Source organism: Bidens hawaiensis, unplaced genomic scaffold (genome assembly GCF_021521415.1).
Source record: "Bidens hawaiensis isolate Kalapana, Puna unplaced genomic scaffold, B.hawaiensis_p1.1 tig00013539_1, whole genome shotgun sequence".
NCBI classification, from domain to species: domain Eukaryota; kingdom Viridiplantae; phylum Streptophyta; class Magnoliopsida; order Asterales; family Asteraceae; genus Bidens; species Bidens hawaiensis.
This window is the reverse complement of record NW_027492149.1, coordinates 353,411-367,628: the sequence shown is the minus strand read 5'-3', so window position 1 is coordinate 367,628 and position 14,218 is coordinate 353,411.

Genomic DNA, 14,218 nt, shown 5'->3' with positions numbered 1-14,218 from the left:
TACATACACTTAATTTCATATACGCATCGGAAGATGCATATTATATACTTTACATGTTTAGCTTCCTTTCGTGCATACATTCTTTCATACTTTCATACTATATACATAACTATCTTTACCATCTCAGATATTATTATGATCTGGTCCCTTCTATCTCAGATATTTGTAGGGTCCGGTCCCTTCTGTTTCATATATTATTAGGGTTTGGTCCCATCTATCTCAGATATTGGTAGGGTCTGGTCCCTTCTTTCTATCCAACCATACATTCACTTCTTTACACATACATTTTATTATAACTTCATACATACTCTGAATCATTCTTGTATCATTCATGCACCTTATATAAAACTCACCTTTCCTGGCGATACGTGCCGTATCCGAAGATCGTTCACGTACCGACAAGCATTCATTCACATTCTTAATCACTATCACATAAATCATATAAGGCATACACTTACCACTTAGGTAAGTGTATTAACTAATCACATCGAGTATGCACATAGCCCCGAAAACATAACAAGGAATTGGGGCTAGAAACTTACCTGGGCTCGGTTCCTTTCAGAGTTAATGGTAACTCCCTTATTTAACTGGGGCGCGGCTAACTGTATAACAATTACACGCATCAATTAATGACGCTATAAGCGCACGTTCAAACAAAGAATTGCATAACTCACATCACTCTCACAATCACTGATATCAAGATAAAATGACATATTCAACGACGCATCTTGTAATATCGTAGATCAGTAAGAAACTTGTGTTGACGAATGATAAGAACTTGTTTCATTCGATATTGATGATATGCTTAACAATGGAATTACATATTTAAATAATTATGTAACCACATTAACCTCAATACTGCTTTCTTCGTGACATGACCAAAGGAATCGCGTATTTAAATAATTATGTTACCACACTATAACCAAACTAAAAACAAAATAATCATATAAGTATTGATCCTTATCATTAACATGTCAAAAATCACACAACCATACATACTACTGTATTAAAATCGAAGTACCAGTTAACCCCATTGCTATTGTAAACAGATTATCAATTATCTCGATTGCAAAGTACCTAATAATCAATACAAAATTTAAACCGAAACCTAATTCCAAAGGCTAATTTCTTGACAAGATGCGGGCAAAGCGACAAAGTGTGATTCCGTGGGTTCCACGAGCATTTACTGTGTTTTTCCCACATGCGGAAATAACCATCATCCCCCCATTTGGCTCCCCAACTGTTGGGGCATAGCCAGTATTCAGTTTCACCCACACGCCCAATCCAACAATGACAATAGAATTGTTAGGTATACCAAAATCCGTGGTGTACATAACAATTAGATTTATTTTATTTGTGTTTGCCTTTCAGGGATTGAGTTTGCAGCGTAGATTTGTAGCGTAAATGTCAGCCACCGATGCTTCATTTCCATTTCTTCTAAGGCCCACTCATCTTCTTTTTGACCTTCGTAATTCGTAATGCTTGCAATTAGATCCACCCTTAGATATATTCCAGTTTGCGGTGGTCCATGGACAATTTTCCAACTACTATGCATAGGCTTCTCTTTTGTACTTATTTGGTAGATGCTACCTTCTTGTCTTATAAGCTCGTATGCGATATTATAACTCTAGATGGCCTATTTGGGGTGTTATTCTTGCACTGAGCATAAGTAATCACCATTTTCTAAAATAAAGTTCACCGCTTTGTAGGGATTGCTTGGAGCAAATCCGTGGTTGAACTTACCGCTTGTGTCACAGTCAATTAAGTGTTGTACGTATAGGGTAACCTTTCTCTATTCCTTAAGATAAACAATAGCTTCGATTGCACCAGTCACAACGAATGCCCAACAAACCGCTAGATATTTACATAAAAAAAATAATGTTGTGGAGTGATATATGCGAATTGGCGATCTTTCTTCTTTAGTTGGAAGTTTTTAGGAAAGCCCTTTGCATATCGTTGAAGCTATCTAGACTACCTACTGCTATTTTGTCAAGCCATTGTCTTGCCGCCCCAGTTAGTGTTTTTGACACAAGGATGGCATCAACCAACCCTCTACCTCTGCGGCAATGATGAATGAAAACACGCGGTCATTTGGATCTCTTGGGTCGCCGTACTTGTCGAAGGTATTGGGCATCTTCATTTTGGTAGGTAGCTGTTAGGACTGATATTTTCTCTACCGATTATATATTATCCTTGAAGATATGTCCGGATCAGTTATCCTCCCGAAGAGCTCCAGAACCATGTCGAAGATCAAGGATCCTCAGAGGTTAATATAATTAATAATTGTTTCATGTGTGCATGTTATTGTTCAATAGAAGTAACGGCTATGTGACTTGGTACACCTTAAATTTCGCTACTAGAAGCTACCAGCACGTGGTCAATGCACGTTAGAAAACTAGTGGAATAGTGGCGGATAGATAGGACTTATTGTTGTATTTATTTTCTTTATAAACATCGAGATATGATCGATTAGATATATCACTTGTACTCACACACACTAGAGCAGAACTCACTATTCTCTCTATACACGTTAACTACTACTGTAACATTGATCTAATCTCCACAACCATTGTAACCCTTTTTTGATATTAATAAATTGGTGATCGACGCGTTGTCATCACCCGGGGTTTTTTTCTTTTGATCTGAATAAGATCAAAGGGTTTTTCTCGCAACAAATCACCGAGTTCACTCCATTTTCATTCATATAATCGTTATTATTAGCATAGCACTAGACCTCACTTTTAAGGATTTGTATACATTATCCTTAGTAGATTTTTATCCAAAAAAATTTGGCGCCCACCGTGGGGCGATTGGTGCTATAATCCATATTATTCCTATCATTTTCAACCTTTTCATACCTATATTACTATCAATGGCCTCTCAATCAACCTTTGCTTCATCAACCATGCCGTCTACGGTTCCTATCTCATCAAGGACTTTGCCGCCGATGCCTCCGCCAATCACGGGAGCACCACGACCTACCACTGCTGGAGGCAAAACACAGCTGCCAGTCTTCCAGAGCTCAAGAACCACTGCTGCCACCCCGGTGGATGCAGGTATCAACCAAGCTATGGCTAAGGAACTACAAAAGCTAAAAGATATGATATCCGGTGTACCAGGGGTGGTCCGTCCGATTCCCAAGATACCAGAAGGGAGCCACAAGTTATCCAGATTTGCTCCACCTATCTGTGATGCTGAAATCCCAAAGCGATTCCAGACGCCCAACATGAAGACTTATGATGGGACTACTGATCCTGAGGATCATGTAGCTCAGTCCAGAGAAAGGATGGAGATCAATCCTATTCCTGAGAGACTTAAATAAGCTTGTTTATGCAAAGGTTTCGGATCCACACTGACAAGATCCGCGCTAAAATGGCTGCTAAGTCTTCCTCCCTTTTCGGTTACTTCTTTCTCACACTTAGTTAACTTGTTCAACAGTCAATTTTCCTGTAGTAGGGAATTTGAGAAGTTAACTAGTGATTTATACCGAGTTATCCAACCTAGTGATGAATCCCTTAGGGATTTTGTCACGAGGTTCAGCAGGGAAGCTCTGGAAATCCCTAATCTTGACATGGCTACTGCTGTTGAAGCATTCAAGATGGGACATCAGAGGGGCTCCCCCTTTTATGATGATCTTGTGATGACTCCTTGCAGGTCTTTAGATGAAGTCAGAAACAGGGCACTCAGATTTATCCGGTTGGAAGATGACAAGAGGATCCAGGATCGTCTGGGGAGTCAAACAAAACAAGAACCCCCCTACAAGAAGCAAGGGTTTTCGTTCAAGAACAACAACTCGAAACCCTACTCCAAATTCAATAATCAGAATGTCCGAGCGGTTGAAGAAGGAGATGATGATGAGGACTACCCAAGCATCTCAGAATACTGCTTCTCAGTAGATACTCATGGTTTACTTTGTGCCATGAAGGATCTAGGTGAGAAAGCAAGGTGGCCCCGAAAGAATGAAAAGTCAACCACCTTCAGAGACAAATCCAAATGGTGCGCTTTCCATGATGATTTTGGCCACATGACGGATGATTGCATCAGTTTAAGAAGGGAGATTGGATACCTCCTGAGCAAGGGCCACTATAAGGAGCTTCTAGGAAGAAAAAAGTCAAGGATCCAGGATCCTGAAGAGCTTCCTCAAAAAGCAACTCCGCCCCCACCAGACGCTCAAGTAATCAACTTCATCTCCGGAGGATCTGACATATGCCGCACTTCTTTCTCCGCAGCTAAGAGACTTGCCAAGGAAACCAAGTTGGATAACGGGGAACGACCGGTTATATCCACCACTTTGACGACGGCAAAAGGTGTCGAAGAAGATAAATCAAGCATCCAAGATCCTCATCACGACGGTTTGATTGTCACATTGTTTATTGCTAACCATTATGTATGCAGGATCCTGGTAGATGGTGGGAGCTCGGTCAATATCATTCAGCATGATGTTCTTCAAAAGATGAACATCCCAGACTCTGAGATCATCCCGAGGACATCAGTGCTAGTTGGTTTCAGAGGAGAAACCAAGAAGACATTGGGGGACATTAACCTCCCAATATATATCGAAGGGTTAAATTCTTACCAAATATTTTGTGTTATTGATAACCTTTCTTGTTGCAATGTTATTTTAGGCAGACCTTGGTTACATGGAATGAAGGCGGTGGCTTCCACTTACCACCAGTGCATTAAACTTCCAACACCTTGGGGAGTGGTAAGGATAGATGGTGACCAGGTGGAGGCCAAGAATTATTATTCTTCGTCAATGAAGCCGGCAGCCAAGCAGACTATGGCATAGCAATCACAGCAACATCCTCGGGACGTGCTGGAAGCTCGGGAGAAGGACTTAAAGGAAGTATCCTTGGACCTCGAGGATCCAGATGTGAAAGTGTTCCTAGGTTCCAGTATCCCCAGTGAGATTGAGGAGGATATGATATCCTTCCTAAGACGAAGAAAATCCACGTTTGCCTTCAAACATTCAGACATGACAGGTATTTCTAAAGAGATAATTACTCACAAGCTCGGCCTTGATTTATCTGTTAAACCCATCCATCAGAAGCGAAGGAAATTTGCTCCTGAGAGGAACACGATCATACAAGAAGAAGTTGAAAAACTTCTCAAGGCCGGTATGATCAGAGATGTTAAATATCTGCGATGGTTAGCTAATGTGGTTGTTGTTTCTAAAAAGAATGGAAAGTGGAGGGTGTGTGTCGATTTTACTGATTTAAACAAGACATGCCCCAAGGATCCTTTCCCGTTACCACATATAGATTCCATGGTGGATGCAACGGCAGGACATGAGATGCTCACCTTTATGGATGCTTCTTCAGGATTTCAACAAATTCAGATGGAACCATCTGATCAAGAGGATACTGCATTCATGACTCCTACCAGCATATACTATTTTATTGCTATGCCATTTGGACTAAGAAATGCAGGGGCAACATACCAAAGACTGGTCAACATGATGTTCAAGGATCAGTTAGGTAAAACCATGGAAGTCTTCATAGATGACATGGTGGTGAAGTCAAAGAGAGCTGAGGATCACCTCAGGGATCTTGAAGAAGCATTCAATATCCTTGACCAGTATAACATGAAACTGAATCCGTCAAAATGCCACTTTGGTGTTAAGGCTGGAAAGTTTCTAGGATACATGGTGACTAAAAGAGGAATTGAAGCAAGCCCAGAGCAGACTGAAGCCATCATCAACCTGAAATCACCTGCCAATGCCAAGGACGTACAAAGGCTCACGGGAAGAATAGCCACTCTCAACAGGTTCATCTCAAGATCCTCCGAGAAGTGCAAAGATTTCTACGACATCCTAAAAAAACAAGAAGTTTGAGTGGACAGAGAAGCATGAGGCTGCACTTAAAGCCTTAAAGGATTACTTATCCTCAGCACCAACTTTGATGAAGCCTGTGGATGGAGTATCCTTATATCCGTACCTAGTTGTTTCAGGAAATGCAGTAAGTGCAGTCCTCGTGAAGGATCATGAAGGTGAACAACATCCCGTCTATTATGTAAGTAAAAGTCTATTAGATGCGGAATCTAGGTATTCTCATTTAGAAAAGTTAATCCTTGCTTTGATTATGGCTTCTACCAAATTGAGACATTACTTTGAAACACATACTATTATTTTGAGAACTAATTATCCTGTTAAGAATGTGCTTAGAAAACCGGAATTGTCAGGAAGGATGGCCAAATGGCTGTAAAGCTGAGTGCATTTGACATTCAGTATGAGCCTAGAACAACTATCAAATCACGGGCACAGCAGACTTTGTGGCTGATTTCAGCAGTGACATGCAAAAGGAAGCTGATTTAGAAGTCCAACAACTAGAAGAAACTAAGGATCCTTAGGTCCTCTTAACAGATGGAGCATCCAACATAAGAGGAACATAATTGGGCATACTACTGAAATCGCCACAGGGGGACATAGTACCCCAGTCCATTGCATGTGCATTTCAAGCCACTAACAATGAGGCAGAGTATGAAGCACTCATAGCAGGTTTACTTTTAGCCAAAAGCATGAGGATCTGGTATCTTCAAGTTTATATGGATTCTTTACTTATAAGTAACCACTTTAACGGCTCTTATACCGTAAAAGGTGAGAATATGATCAAATACTTAGAAATTGTGAAGAAATTAGCAAAATCCTTCGAATTGTTTAGTATAGTATAGGTACCAAGGGAAGAAAATGCTGGGGCCAGATGCCTTAGCAAATTTAGCCTCATCCTTGAAAATTCCAGAAGATACGAAGATCCCAATCATCCATATACTCTCGCCAACAATAGGAGAACAGGAAGTTGGGGAGATAACAACTGACAGCAGATCGTACTTTGGGATCCATTATCCTCAGCTAGCCAAGGATCCTGGATCCTCCCAATTAAGAAGTACATTCAAACAGGAGAAATACCAGCTATGGAAAATCACAAATCCTTCAAACTCAAGGTATCACAATACATTTTGTTAGATGATATGCTATACAGAAAATCTCTTGCAGGTCCATACTTGAGATGCATCGAGGATTCTGAAATCCAAGAGGTGCTCAAAGACTTTCACGAATGTGATTGTGGTAATCACACTGGAGGTAGAGCTTTGTTTTCTAGAATTCTGAGAACATGATATTTCTAGCCAACAAAGAAGAGAGACGCCATGGAGTATTCAAAGAAGTGTGATGCTTGTCAAAGGCATGCAAACATCTTTCATCAACCAGCAGAACCTATGTATCCTATAACCTCATCATGGCCTTTCGTGAAGTGGGGCATGGATATCGTGGGTAAACTGCCTAAGGCACCAGGAGGAAAAGTATTCATGCTTGCAATGACTGATTACTTTATAAAGTGGATAGAGACAGAAGCTTTTGTTCAAGTTTGCTAAAAAGAGGTGATATCTTTCAATAAAAGGAACATTATTACTAGATTTGGTATCCCTTCAGAAATTATTTGTGACAATGGTTCTCAGTTTATCGGGAAAAGAACCACTAACTTTTGTGACAGCTGGGGCATCAAGATGATTACTCTACTCCAGTGCATCCTCAAGATAATGGCAAAGCAGAGTCAAGCAACAAGATCATTATCAACAACTTGAAATAGAAGCTAGGATCCAGAAAAAGAAAGTGGGCTGAAAAGCTACCTTATGTTCTTTGGGCTGACAGGACAACACCCAAGAATGCAACGGGCCAAACAACCTTCTCATTAGTGTTTGGGTCAGAACCAGCTATCCCTACAGAAATGGCGGTGCCAACAGCTAGAACAAGCATCCGTGATCCTGAGGTCAATGAAGAAATCCTCCTTGAAGACTTGGATACTGTTGAAGAACTCAGAGACCTAACCAAAATCAGAATGGCAGCTTATCAACAAAGGGTAGCTGGGGCATACAATAAGAACATCAGGATCAGAAGATTTCAAGAAGGAGATTTAGTCCTGAGAAAAGCTTTCCAAAATACAACAAATCCGGCTGATGGAAAGCTAGCACCCAAGTGGGAAGGCCCTTATCTGATTGAGTCGGAAGCAGGAAAAGTGGCATATCATTTGCTCATTATGGAAGGCAACAGGTTACCAAGAGCATGGAATGCTATCCACCTCAAGAAATACTTTTTCTGATCATGATCAAGTATCCTCTGAGGATCAAGTATCCTTAAAGGATCAAGGATCCTAAAATTGGTAATATATATCTAATCATTTATTCATTTTTATCTTTGCTTATTTAAGGATAACATATTCTTAATACATGTGTTTTCCAAGTTTTAAATAACAATGCAGGACGATTAGTAAGATATTCAATGATCAAGAGGTTGGCCACATCTCCTTTATATTTAAGGTACTTTACTATTTTCATTGGCCTAGCCCACGATTGGATATGACCCCCGATGGTCATATCCCCTAAGGTTTAAAGGTTTTCATCTTTCTTATAAATTAGAGTTTTTACACTCTCGCCTGGAGCGCACGCTATCCAACGTATAGTCCGGGGCAGCGGGACCAGTACACGCTTAGTGGCTGACAATTTCGTTGTCTTCGGCTATATGGAGGATCCTACGATTTATGGTAGACGCACCATACCATCGGTTTATAATGTTTTCATGTTATCTCAAGACAAAGGTTTCTAACATTTTCATGTTAGCTAAGGTTTTGTAGTTTTCACGTCACTCACGTTTGGGCTAAATCCCGGTTTGGGCGAGTCCCCAGTTGACATCCGTATCCTTGGGCCAGTCCCCAGTTTGGGCTTGTCCCCAGTTACACGGGCTTGTCCCCAGTTGCACGGGCTTGTCCCTAGCTTATTATTGAGCTTGTCCCCAGCTTAACGGGTTTAACCCCAATTAATATTATAAGTTCTTTGCAACAGATGTTCTAAGTACAATAGCAAGAGTCAATACTTATGGATTCAAAATCCTTAGCTTATTCCTACAAGGATCACTGAAGGTTCAATACTTACGGTAACTTAGGTCTACTTAGACCTTATGGTATGGTTTCTACTTTTAAATTTATATTGGTTTAACTAGGATCCTTATATATCCCTTCGTTTAAGGATTTAACATCTTTGAATTATTTGTTAAGGATATTCTATCCTAAAATTTTTAATTATTTTTCTAAGGATATTATGTCCAAAAATTTCTATAATCGCTTTTTCTTAAGGATATCCTATCCTAAAAATTTTACTCAGAATCATTTCTTCAAATTCTCAATAAGACTAAGACTATATCAAATAAGCTTTTAACAGATAACAAACAAGTAGCCAAAAGTTTTGGATTATTATTAATATAAGTCACGTGGACTTATCCAAAATCCTTAACCCGGAATTCACCATACTAAAGATGGACCATCCACCCAGGTTAAGTAAAGGTTACTAATTGTTCTTAAGTGCAGGAAAATAAAAGTCAGAGGCACCAAATGTTTCATCCCCACAAACAGAGGATCCATCCACCTTAGGTACCCCTGAGAATTGTCTTGAGGATCAGTGATCCTTAAACCCTACTTACTATTGTTTATTACAAACCAAATTATCCTTAAAAAACATCAACACAAACAAAAAAGTGGGCTCGGGCCTTGTCTTTTATATCCTTCATCGCCCACTTAAGCTGCATCTTCACCCTCTGCAGCACCTTCTCCATCACCGGCTTCAGCCACCTCCTTGACACCACTAGTCCCGGACTCGTTTTTCTCAGCCATATCCTCATCATCTTCGCCACCAAGAGCCTCCAGGGCAGTCTTCCACTTTTTCACGTCCCAGGTCGTCTTATCGAAAGCAGGATCACCGGCCTCCTTCGCCATCTTAATCCGTGCTTGGAACACCGACCTAGCGGCCCACATCTTAGCCTCGTCTGTAGCCTGCTTCACTGCCTTTTGGTGTTGGGTTTCCGCTAAGGATAGCTGATCCTCCAACTGTTTTTTGTCCTTGGAGAGTTGGATCATGGCTTTGTCCTTGGCAACCACGGCTTTCCCTAGCCCTGACAGCTTCTCACTCATCTGGCTGATGACATTTACATAATGCTCTTTGAAAGCATTCATAGCCTGTATACAACCATGTAATAAGGGTTAGAAGGATATTGGATCCTAAAATTCAAAATATCAGGATACATGATACTTACAGAGAGGACTGTGTCATAATAGGTTTCGGGATCGAAGGACTTCTTTCTTTTAGAAGCAGCGGACTTAGCTCTAGTCGTTGCAGTCTTGGGCTCGAACTGGTTGCTGCCTTCAAAGCTTCTTTCTTGATGTCCGGGGCGGTGACCATACAATTAATGTCTTCTAAGGAAAACTTGTTAGCTGATTTCTGGGATTTCTTGGCGCCTACAAAAGATAAGTTAACAGATAAGTATTCTAACTAATTTTATTTACCTTAAAATTACTGTAATAGACTTACTTGACATACTGGAACCCGAGGAGATTTCACAGAAAGCTTCAATGAAACGGGCTTGAAAGGTTTTAACCTCGGTATCCAGTGCAAGGAACCGTTTTGTTTTCTCTTCTGTACCAGGTAACTTACCCAAAGAAGCAAAGTTGTCCACTGCAAACAAAAAGAAGATTCAGAGTTAAAATTAAAGCATCAAGGATCCTACTATTTTTAAGGATCCAGGATCCTACCCTTTCTAATCCACTTTGAAGGAAGGTCAATCCCTCCAGGTATGGAGTCACGTTTTACAAAGAAAAACTGATTCCTCTAGAAGGAATCATTTAAAGTGACTTTCAAGATCGGGTGGGGTTGTCGAGGCTTGGATTTCAAGATGAATCGGGCAGGACCGTGGGTAGTAAGGGTGTATAGATGTGAAAGCTCTGGAAGACCGAAGTCGATCTTTTGTTCCTCGATGATTCTTTCTATAGTGCTGAGAACTCGCCACACCATAGGCATAGACTGAATATAGGATATGCCTGTGGAATCAAAAAAACTTTGAGTAAAGTCAGGGAATGGATAGCGATAACCGATCAAGAAAGGACAAGCCAGCATACAAACCTAGATCTGAGAATAAACGTCGCATTGGATTCTGGCATCGTAGGGACGGAACTCCGTTCCCGACGTAAACAATGCTCGAAGTTCGTCTACTTCGGGGTCTGTTAGCTTGCAGATTTCGATAGAAGGGTTTGCTATCAGGTTTTGTGGTCGCATCTCAGACAATCCAGACTCGTCGGATGCTTGGTTGGAATGGTGTGAAGGGGAAGAAGAAGACGAAACAGTAGACATTATTACAAAGACAAAGAAAATAAGAGAAGAAAGAGATGGATACCTGATGCGTCGCTTGGATATGTGATTATAAGAAAGATATAGGGTGGCATATATAGGCGGTTATGATTATCTCAGGGCCAAATGGTAAATATATCTGGCAAACCGTCCCATCATCTAGTTTTCGCAGAAGTTTTAAATTTCAAAATGACAGCTGTGTTCCACTATCACCCGCCATTTTGGGGGCAATTTTTAGGACTGATATTTTCTCTGCTGATGATATATTATCCTTGAAGATATGTCAGGATCAGTTATCCTCCCGAAGAGCTTCAGAACCATGTCGAAGATCAAGGATCCTCAGAGGTTAATATAATTAAAAATTGTTTCATATGTGTATGTTATTGTTCAATAGAAGTAACGGCTATGTGACTTGGTCCACCTTAAATTTCGCTACTGGAAGCTACCAGCACGTGGTCAATGCACGTTGGAAAACTAGTGGAATAGTGGCGGATAGATAGGACTTATTGTTGTATTTATTTTCTTTATAAACATCGAGATATGATCGATTAGATATATCACTTGTACTCACACACACTAGAGCAGAACTCGCTATTCTCTCTATACACGTTAACTACTACTGTAACATCGATCTAATCTCAACAACCATTGTAACCCTTTTTTGATATTAATAAATTGGTGATCGACGGGTTGTCATCACCCGGGGTTTTTTTCTTTTGATCTGAACAAGATCAAAGGGTTTTTCCTCGCAACAAATCACTGTGTTCACTCCATTTTCATTCATATAACCGTTATTATTAGCATAGCACTAGACCTCACTTTTACGGATTTGGATACATTATCCTTAGTAGATTTTTATCCAAAACATTGACATTTCTTTTTGTGAACTTCAAATTACGTGTAAGAGAAAATGTGTTTATAGGGCATGGTTAAGTCTAAAGATTGCATGGTTTTTCTAAATTGACAATCGGGACTGCATGAGTGTTTGATACCATCGTCTGTTGAAATGTTGTCGACGGTGGTGTTGTATAACCAAAATAAGTTTGGTTTAGAGGAAAATGTGGTGTTAAGTTTTCTGGTCTCATTCTCAGGTTCCAAGTGAACGGGCGTATCATTTGTGGTCCCATTTGCTATAGTTCACCAAAAGGTGGGGGAAAAGGTGTTTAGTAAAAAGGTTGCAACATGTGTATTGGTGCTTAGATGTTTTGATCTTGTGTTTGATTGTGGCATGGGTGTTTGTAATGAAACAGTGCTAGATGGTGCAAATGGCGTATTAATGACAATATTTGAAGAGGTAGGATAAGTTGGCCTTACTGTAGTTGTAGTGGTTGACGTTCGTGTCGCGCTAAATAGATTGGTCTGAATAGAGTGCATTGTTGCTTCTCTTTCTTGCTGTTTTTTCATATTCAACATGAGATCTTTGATCTTTTTGAGGAATCCTCTTTCAGCTCCCTTAATATCTCGTTCTCTGTTTCGATTTCCTCCTCCTCTTCCGTCATCACATTGTCTTCAGGTATATTACTTACTCACGCCATGATATACTCAGTATACTCCCAAAAAAGCGCCGAAAAACCGTAAAAACTCAACTTCTTTTATCGGATGGCGCCAATATTAAAGCAAATGCTAACCCCGTGTGAATTGCGTTATGATCAATTCCTAGGTTTGAATAGACTATGGGAATTATGAGAGAGATTGAATATATGTAAGAACAATTAATGGTGTAAAGTTTGTTGTTTCATAACATATCACATTATAACAATGGACTCTCTATTTGTAGATGATACATCGCATCAACCTAGTCGTACGATGCTCTAGTTGTCTCTAAGGGACCATGTAATGTCGCTATCATATATATTCCAGTTGTGTCCTTGTGGTGGTCCATATACGATTCTCACCTTTTATGTATAGTGTTATCTTTTGTCCTTATTTGATAAATGTTGTTTCTTGTCTTATAAGACCATATTTATCAACAACCCTTGAGTTGGGATGTCCACTAAAGGACAAAAAAGAAAATTTGAATTTTTTTTTAATTCCATAACTCGGGCCATGCAAACAACCTGGGTCACAACGCAGTAACTTGCAATTCACTGCCACATGAAAATTTCTTAGTGGCCTCCTTTTTAATTTTCTTTTTTCTTTTTCAATCTATAGAATTAGTTTTACATATATTTTTATTTCTTTTAATAGTTTATATTATTTAACTTTTCTAAACAAATCTAAAATCACAGTCTTGTTTAATTTTTTTTTAATATTATGATATAAAAAAATTATTAAAAAGGAAGTACTTTCAAAATTATGTATTTTTTAATTAGAAATAAACGATTTCTTTATTTAAAAACATAGTACTTTCAAAAAGTATGTTTATTTTAACTTTTTAAATTTTAATTTATTATATATATGTAAAAGAATAATGTTTTAAAAGAACTAGTACTTACAATAAATCATATAGAAAAAATTAAACATAATAAGATGTATGTAAATAAAAAAATGGGTTGGGTTGGACTATAAATGAAAGTGAAAAGTTGGGGTTACGTTGGGTTGTAAAGGTGGAAGATGGAGAAATTGGATTTTAATTACAAGTTGGGTTGTAAATTAAGTCGTATGCGATATTATAACTGTAGATAACCTATTTGAGGTGTTACCCTTACACTGAGCATAAGTAACAGCGTTTTCGAATGTAAAGTTCACCTCTTTGAAGTAAATCCTTAGTTGAACTTACCGCTTGTGTCAGAGTCAATTAAATGTTGTTCAGATAGGGTGAACCTTCTATGTTCCTGAAGATACGCACTAGCTTCGTTTGCACCAGTCACAACAAAAGCCCAACAAACCACTAGATATTTACATCAAAATTTCAAAATAAACGATATTAAATCTACATTTTAAATAAAAATTTTAAAATTGTGTTGAAAATTGATATAAAAACTATAATAATATAATATAAAACCCTATCCAATCAACCTTCAAGAAATCTTCCTCAACCATGAATGAAGTTTTTATCAGAAATCGGATACGACGGCAATAATTTAGGGAATTAGAATTAACCCTGCCAATTGGT